Below are 7913 nucleotides of genomic sequence, written 5' to 3' on the forward strand. Positions count from 1 at the left end.
GACTTGTTAACTCTTTTACCTATGGTTTTATTTAGTGTGAATGTGGTATGATATTACTTTTAACTTGCTAGTATATGATATAGCCAGAAAGTGGGCGATTGGATTAACGGAACAATTTTTTAGTTATTTAACACTCGCCTAGTAACATTGTATTATGGATTAAATGAGACTTTTAGAGCTGAAAACTGCCCTGCCTGACCGGGACTCGAAAACAGAACCTCGTGATTAATGGCAGATATGCTATCACTCCTTCGAAGATCGGTTCTAACCTTTAATATAGTTTTTAACTTAATCTTAATTTTACTACTGGCTTTAGATTATTTCTCAATGATATTTAATAAATAATTTTCTTAAATGTTAATCTTTCATTGAATTTCACTGGTGCTGGATTTTACAACTTTCAGAAAGAATTTTGAAATACTTTGGTCGTAAGAAAATTAAACGTTTTATTTAATTAATAAAAAACAATAATAGATAAACAAAAAGTTTATCTTTCAATTATAGTGCGTTTAATGGAGAAAAAAAAATCGTTCTCAAATTACAACCGGTTGGTACAGTTTCCTCTTTTATCAAAGTCTTTCTTATTTATCAATAAAATATTATATTCATATTTAAAAAAATGAATACCCCCTGTGAATCAAAAAATGGGGTTTTAATTTAATCTACTCCATAAACTTGTTAGAGAAGATAAAAAACATGCTAAATACGTTTTTAGTTTAATGAATGCTAAAAACATAACAACAGCTCCTCTGCTTGACTTATCAAACATATTCACCATCAATCAATTTATAAAAATATTTACAAAATGATGGGTCTAGTAGTATGTAAAAAAAAAAATCTTCAATGGAAGTCATTTACCAGAAATTTCAAATAATGTTTAGTCGATTTTTTTACTTCATCTGTCTACGGTATCTGAAGAAATAAAGACAATATTACTTTAGAAAAATTAGACAAGTATTGAAATTGAACAAAAATTATTTATTATTATTATAAACTATTTTCCACAGAAAACATTAGAATTGAAAAGCATTACAATTAAGGTCTTCTTAGAGACAAATATACGATGTTGTATAATGCAGTATTTTTGCTGCATTGTAAAACATTTTGATACTCAAATTTAAGTAAAAAGACATAACTCTCAAAAAAAAATTTCTCTTAATCTTAATGTATGATAGGTATTATACAATTTTCTTTTGTTTTTTAATTTATTTAAACATATATGTAGCCTATGACACTCCCGGTAACGTCAGGATTCCAACGTGGGGTCATACATCTAGATCGGGTGAGCCGTTGAGCTGTGCTACGGAGAATAAACTTACATACATACATACAACCTAAATACATTACACTACTTTTTGGGCAGTTGTGTAAAAATAAATAATTTTTGTTTAATTTAAAATCAAACTAAAATAAATTCATAATATTAGATAGACATCTAATACATTAGATAATTATGTAACATAAAATGTTATATTAATAATTAAAATTAATTTGAGACGCTGCCAATAAAATAAGTGGGAAAAATGTAGTGTTATGATAATAAAAGAATTAAATATTAGATAATTATTTAAATGCTTTCTTCTGTTGCGGTTTATTAAATACAATTAAAAATTAAAACTAGCTGTAGAAAAGTGATCAAACGTAATTAAAAAGATATTGTTATAGTCTCTGGAACTCGTTAAAGCTACAATTAATTTCTCGATTTGAAAGACTTACCATTCATTTATAATAGCTTAATTTAAAAGTATGATATATAAAAATATGTTATAATATAAAAGTTAGGAATAATAGTGGTTTTAACAGTAACCAATGGTTATTCAAAGAAAATGAACTATTATAAAGAGTTATATTTAATTAAATAAAGTATAAATTATGAAAAGTATAATTAGTTAATGCTAAAGTAGAACTTATTGTATTAATGTTTTCGTATTAATTATTTCAATGATACACGAAACCATTGGGTGATGACTGTAAACGAGGTAATTTCATTGTATCCCATGTTTATATATATAAAAGACATAATTTCCCCCTACCAAATTTTAGCTATCGAGTGTTAAGTAAATACTCACAACACTTAATATTTATAAAACTGGGTTTAGAACGAGAAAAAAAATCGTTAAAAAATACGGATTTCTGCTTAAATGCAAGAAACCTTGCATCACAAACAGACAGATTGCCAGAAAATGAAATTAAAATGGAAACTTACTTCGCGCGATCAAATATTTTTAATATAACAAAACAAAAAAAAAAATATTTATTGAAATTTTTCTTCCAAACAAAGAGATAACCTAAAATAAATAAATTAAAAAAAAATATAATAACTCACGGTCTTTTGCATTGTTCTTATCCGGTACACGTAACATTGCTGACCGCATTGATAAAATTTGCAAATGATAACGATAGTATCTGTGTTATTCATTAAATTAATTTTTTATTATAAGACAAGTTTCCTTGGGGTGAAAAAATTGATTTCATTTTTCACAAAATCAAACCGTAATACTTTGTTTTGAAGCATCCTAATAAAAAACTACAGTTATCATTATTAAATATTTATTATGCTTCCAAGATTCTAGGTGAACTTGTACCCTAGGTTGTTGTTCGCCGTCATAATTCTTCATTTCGTTTTGCCACATCTTTTTGTTGGATCTATTATTTGTTTTAGTGTTTCACTGATTGGTTATACTTTATGTGTTTAAGAAAACAGTTTTTTGGTGTTTTATTTAAAATCACAAACAAATAATTAGCTTTTAACATTGATTACTTTATGTTCAATTAAGTAGAAGTTCAACTCAATGGAGTTTGCATCCCGCATGCTAACAACGTGCGATACCTAACACTGCATCAAGATTGCTGTCTGACGTTAACGATTCATGTCTGGGAGAAAAGAACCAGCTTAAAAATAAGTTCAGGTTGATGAAATGGTTGCTAGGCAGGGAGTGACATCTATCATTATCTAACAAGCAACTGTAGTCAGCGGTTCAGAAGGCGATTCTGACCTACAGAATGCATTTGTGGGCATGACAAATAAGAGTAACATGAAACTCTTACAGCGATTTCAAAACAAACTGTTGAGAAATATAACAGAAGCGCCATGGTTTTCGAAAAACATTGAAACACACGATTATCTGAGATTTCCAACAATTCGAGAGGAGATAAGGTGACTGAGTACAAGATTCAAAGTGTGACTGAACAAATATTTGAACTGGCTCGCGGTTTACCTCCTGGATATCAGCGAGGTATGTATAAGGGGTGGTTTGCTTGGGATTTCTCCCGTCACCATCCCATTCGGTCTCCCTAAAGCGTACGACCAAATATTTGTATCACAAACGGCTACTGAGCCTTGAACACTTTAGCGACCAGTATCCTAAATAACTCCTAGAGCTTATCTGACAGCGTGAGCGGACTAAGTGCGGTGCCATACACCACCGAATTACGTGTCCCAACCGCTCACTTGTCATATATTTGCTAAAATGGGTAGGCGCACTCCATCAACTACTAAAAATATATATGACATCCATAAATTAAAATTTATTTGTCTAGAAAACAATTTGCTGCCACGCCTAGGTCGCTGAATGCCAGCAAGTATCTGTCCACCATATTAAGGCGCTTGGAGCCTTAATTGGCTGGTGGTCAGCCATATATTTCTAGGTTAGTTTCCCACTACAATGCGGTAGTATTTACCCTTACGTAAACTACTGATATCGGTTGAACATAGCAACCGCATCAAGGAACTCTCACACGATCCGACAATGCGGCGAGAGCCGCATTGACTCGCCGCTTGTGAGTAGCCAATTTTGTCCTTGACTTCTAAGTTCCAGGGTGGCTCGGTATCTGCCCCCTCCAACCATGATAGCAGGGCAGTCAAACATCAGATATTAATTTGACTGGACCTCCCCGCAGACGCACACCTCAACAGCTGCCAGGCGGAACCGAAACAGATATTGGTTTAATATCACCTGAATGGTGAGCACCTGGGAACCCGGTGCCCTTAAAAACGAGCTCGAGGGATACCATTCTCCCAGATCCTGTATAAATTTATACAACGATCTTCCTTTTTTAATGGTGTGCAGGCGGGACATGGGCAACTGAACAAAATTTATATCCGGTGCATTGTGATCACCGTTCCGCTTCGATACTGGCTTGGCTCAAAACCCTATCCCAAATACATCGGCCTCCCGACCTCTTCAAAATTTCCACATGGCTGCCCCGAACTTTCACCACTAAATCGATTGAGAGACAACGAGGTAGCAAGACGCCTAAAGCGACTACATAAACGTAAGATTTGTAATTAAATCTGTGTTTTACATCGTCAAAGTTCTTCATTTCGCTTCGACACTTACTTCGGTTTTTCTTTGTTTGATTAGTTACTACACTTTTGTGTTACTGATAAGACTATTTTTTGGTGTTTGGATTGTTTTTTATGTTCTGAACTTTAAACTTCGATCAATGTTCTTTGGGCTCATCGTTGTATGTATACTGTAAAGATATACAGTATACAGTATTATATAACACAGTATAACAGTAGATATAATTATGCAGTATTTATGTATACTGTATAAGATATGCATATTCCGTAATATCATACTGTGTTATAGTTTCATACTGCGGTATGTGCATATACAGTTCTTTAAAGGATTTCAATGGACACCACTTCTTGCATGTCAGTTTTTTAATTCAAATTTAAGTTATGGTTTCGGTAAACTAGAACCGATTGTAAATTAAAAACTGCTTACAACAATAATTTGTTTTTATTTTAGATCTGAGGGGATATATCTACATTGTTAGATTTGAAAAAAAAAATTAAATAAACCTCAGTTGTTATCTAAAGGCTAAATTATTTAGTTAAACCTAAATAACGTTTGATTGAATGATGTTATGATATTACTTAAAATTTATATTAAATTAGGTTGATAAATTGACGAAGTATTTCAAATGGTTTTCTTAAATTTGCAGTTACACATATAATATTCGCGTTATGTAAGATGTGAATGATAAACATATATTTATTATTTTTATTCCCCCTTCTTTTTCAATTTTTCTAGAGTGTATCTATAGTTGAAACAAGAGGAGAGAAGAATGAAAAATATTGTATTTATGAGAAATAATTTCTCATAAATACATTAACAATCCTCCTCTATGAATCATGAGACCTTGCCGTTGGTGAGGGGTCTTGAGTGCTCAGGGATACAGATTAGCTGGACCGAAGGTGCAACCATGTCGGAGAGGTATCTGTTGAGAGCCAGACTAAGGAATGATTCCTGAAAGAGGGCAGCAGCTCTTTCAGTAGTTGTTAGGGGCGTGAGTCACAATGACTTAAACGGCCATATCAACATCACTCAGTCCTCTGAGTACTGCGCAGCTGAAAGCAATGGAAAACTACAGCTGCTTTTTTTCCAAGAAAATGTGGCTCTCTGCATTTTCACATAGCAATAATGGAGGCGCCTTCCTTGGTAAAATATTCCGGAGGTAAAATAGTCCCCCGCTCAGATCTCCGGGTGGGGACTACTAAGGAAGGGGTCACCAGAAAATTAAAAAATAACATTCTACGAGTCGGAGCGTGGAATGTTAGAAGCTTAAAAAAGGTTGGTAGGCTAGAAAATTTAAAAAGGGAAATGGGTAGGACAAATGTGGATATAGTAGGAATTAGTGAGGTTCGGTGGGAAGAGGAAGGCGACTTTTGGTCAGGTGATTTTAGAGTAATTAACTCAGCGTCAAATAATGGGCAGGCAGGAGTAGGTTTCGTGATGAACAAGAAGATAGGGAGGAGAGTGGAGTATTTCAAGACGCATAGCGATAGAATCATTGTAATAAGGATAAAATCAAAACTTAAACCGACAACGATTGTTAACGTCTATATGCCTACAAGCGCCCATGATGATGATGAGGTAGAGAGTGTATACGAAGAGATTGATGAAGCAATAAAACACGTAAAAGGAGATGAAAATGTAACAATAGTTGGAGATTGGAATGCAAGCATTGGAAAAGGCAAGGAAGGAAATATAGTGGGTGAATACGGGCTGGGCAAAAGGAATGAAAGAGGGGACCGACTTATAGAGTTTTGCACGAAGTATAATTTAGTAATTGCCAACACCCAATTTAAAAATCATAATAGAAGAATATACACTTGGAAAGAGCCAGGTGATACTGTAAGGTATCAGACAGATTATATCATGGTTAAGCAAAGATTTAGAAATCAACTCGTTGACTGCAAAACTTACCCTGGAGCAGACATTGATAGCGACCATAATTTGGTGATAATGAAATGTAGATTGGGGTTTAAAAACTTGAAGAAGAGGTGTCAGATGAATCGGTGGAATTTAGAGAAGCTTGAGGGAGAGGAGGTAAAGAAGATTTTTGAGGAGGACATCGCAAGAGGTCTGAGTAAAAAAGATAAGGTAGAAAATGTAGAAGAAGAATGGGAGAATGTTAAAAAGGAAATTCTTAAATCAGCAGAAGCAAACTTAGGCGGGATAAAGAGAACTGGTAGAAAACCTTGGGTTTCAGACGATATATTGCAGCTGATGGATGAACGTAGAAAATATAAGAATACTAGTGATGAAGAAAGTAAAAGGAACTATCGGCAATTAAGAAATGCTATAAACAGGAAGTGCAAACTGGCGAAAGAAGAGTGGATTAAAGAAAAGTGTTCAAAAGTGGAAAGAGAAATGAACATTGGTAAAATAGACGGAGCATACAGGAAAGATAAGGAAAATTTTGGGGTACATAAATTAAAATCTAATAATGTGTTAAACAAAAACGGTAAACTGATATATAGTACAAAAGGTAAAGTCGATAGATGGGTGGAATATAATGAAGAGTTATACGGAGGAAATTAATTAGAAAATGGTGTTATAGAGGAAGAAGAGGAAGTTGAGGAGGATGAAATGGGAGAAACAATACTGAATTTAAGAGGGCATTAAAAGATTTAAAAGGCAGGAAGGCTCCTGGAATAGACGGAATACCTGTAGAATTACTGCGCAGTGCAGGTGAGGAAGCGATTGATAGATTATACAAACTGGTGTGTAATATTTATGAAAAAGAGGAATTTCCGTCAGACTTCAAAAAAAGTATTATAGTCATGATACCAAAGAAATCAGGGGCAGATAAATGTGAAGGATACAGAACAATTAGTCTAACTAGTCATGCATCAAAAATATTAACTAGAATTTTATACAGAAGAATTGAGAGGAGAGTGGAAGAAGTGTTAGGAGAAGACCAATTTGGTTTCAGGAAAAGTATAGGGACAAGGGAAGCAATTTTAGGCCTCAGATTAATAGTAGAAGGAAGATTAAAGAAAAACAAATCAACATACTTGGCGTTTATATACCTAGAAAAGGCATTCGATAACGTAGACTGGAATAAATTGTTCAGCATTTTAAAAAAATTAGGATTCAAATACAGAGATAGAAGTTCAATTGCTAAAATGTACATGAACCAAACAGCAACAGTAAAAATTGAAGAACATAAGAAAGAAGCCGTAATAAGAAAGGGAGTCCGACAAGGATGTTCCCTATCTCCGTTACTTTTTAATCTTTACATGGAACTAGCAGTTAATGACGTTAAAGAACAATTTAGATTCGGAGTAACAGTACAAGGTGAAAAGATAAAGATGCTACGATTTGCCGATGATATACTAATTCTAGCCGAGAATAAAAAGGATTTAGAAGAAACAATGAACGGCATAGATGAAGTCCTACGCAAGAACTATCGCGTGAAAATAAACAAGAACAAAACACAAGTAATGAAATGTAGTAGAAATAACAAAGATGGACCGCTGAATGTGAAAATAGGAGGAGAAAAGTTTATGGAGGTAGAAGAATTTTGTTATTTGGGAAGTAAAATTACTAAAGATGGACGAAGCAGGAGCGATATAAAATGCCGAATAGCACAAGCTAAACGAGCCTTCAGTAAGA

This window comes from Lycorma delicatula, chromosome 5, assembly GCF_047948215.1.
Source record: "Lycorma delicatula isolate Av1 chromosome 5, ASM4794821v1, whole genome shotgun sequence".
Classification (NCBI taxonomy): Eukaryota; Metazoa; Arthropoda; class Insecta; order Hemiptera; family Fulgoridae; genus Lycorma; species Lycorma delicatula.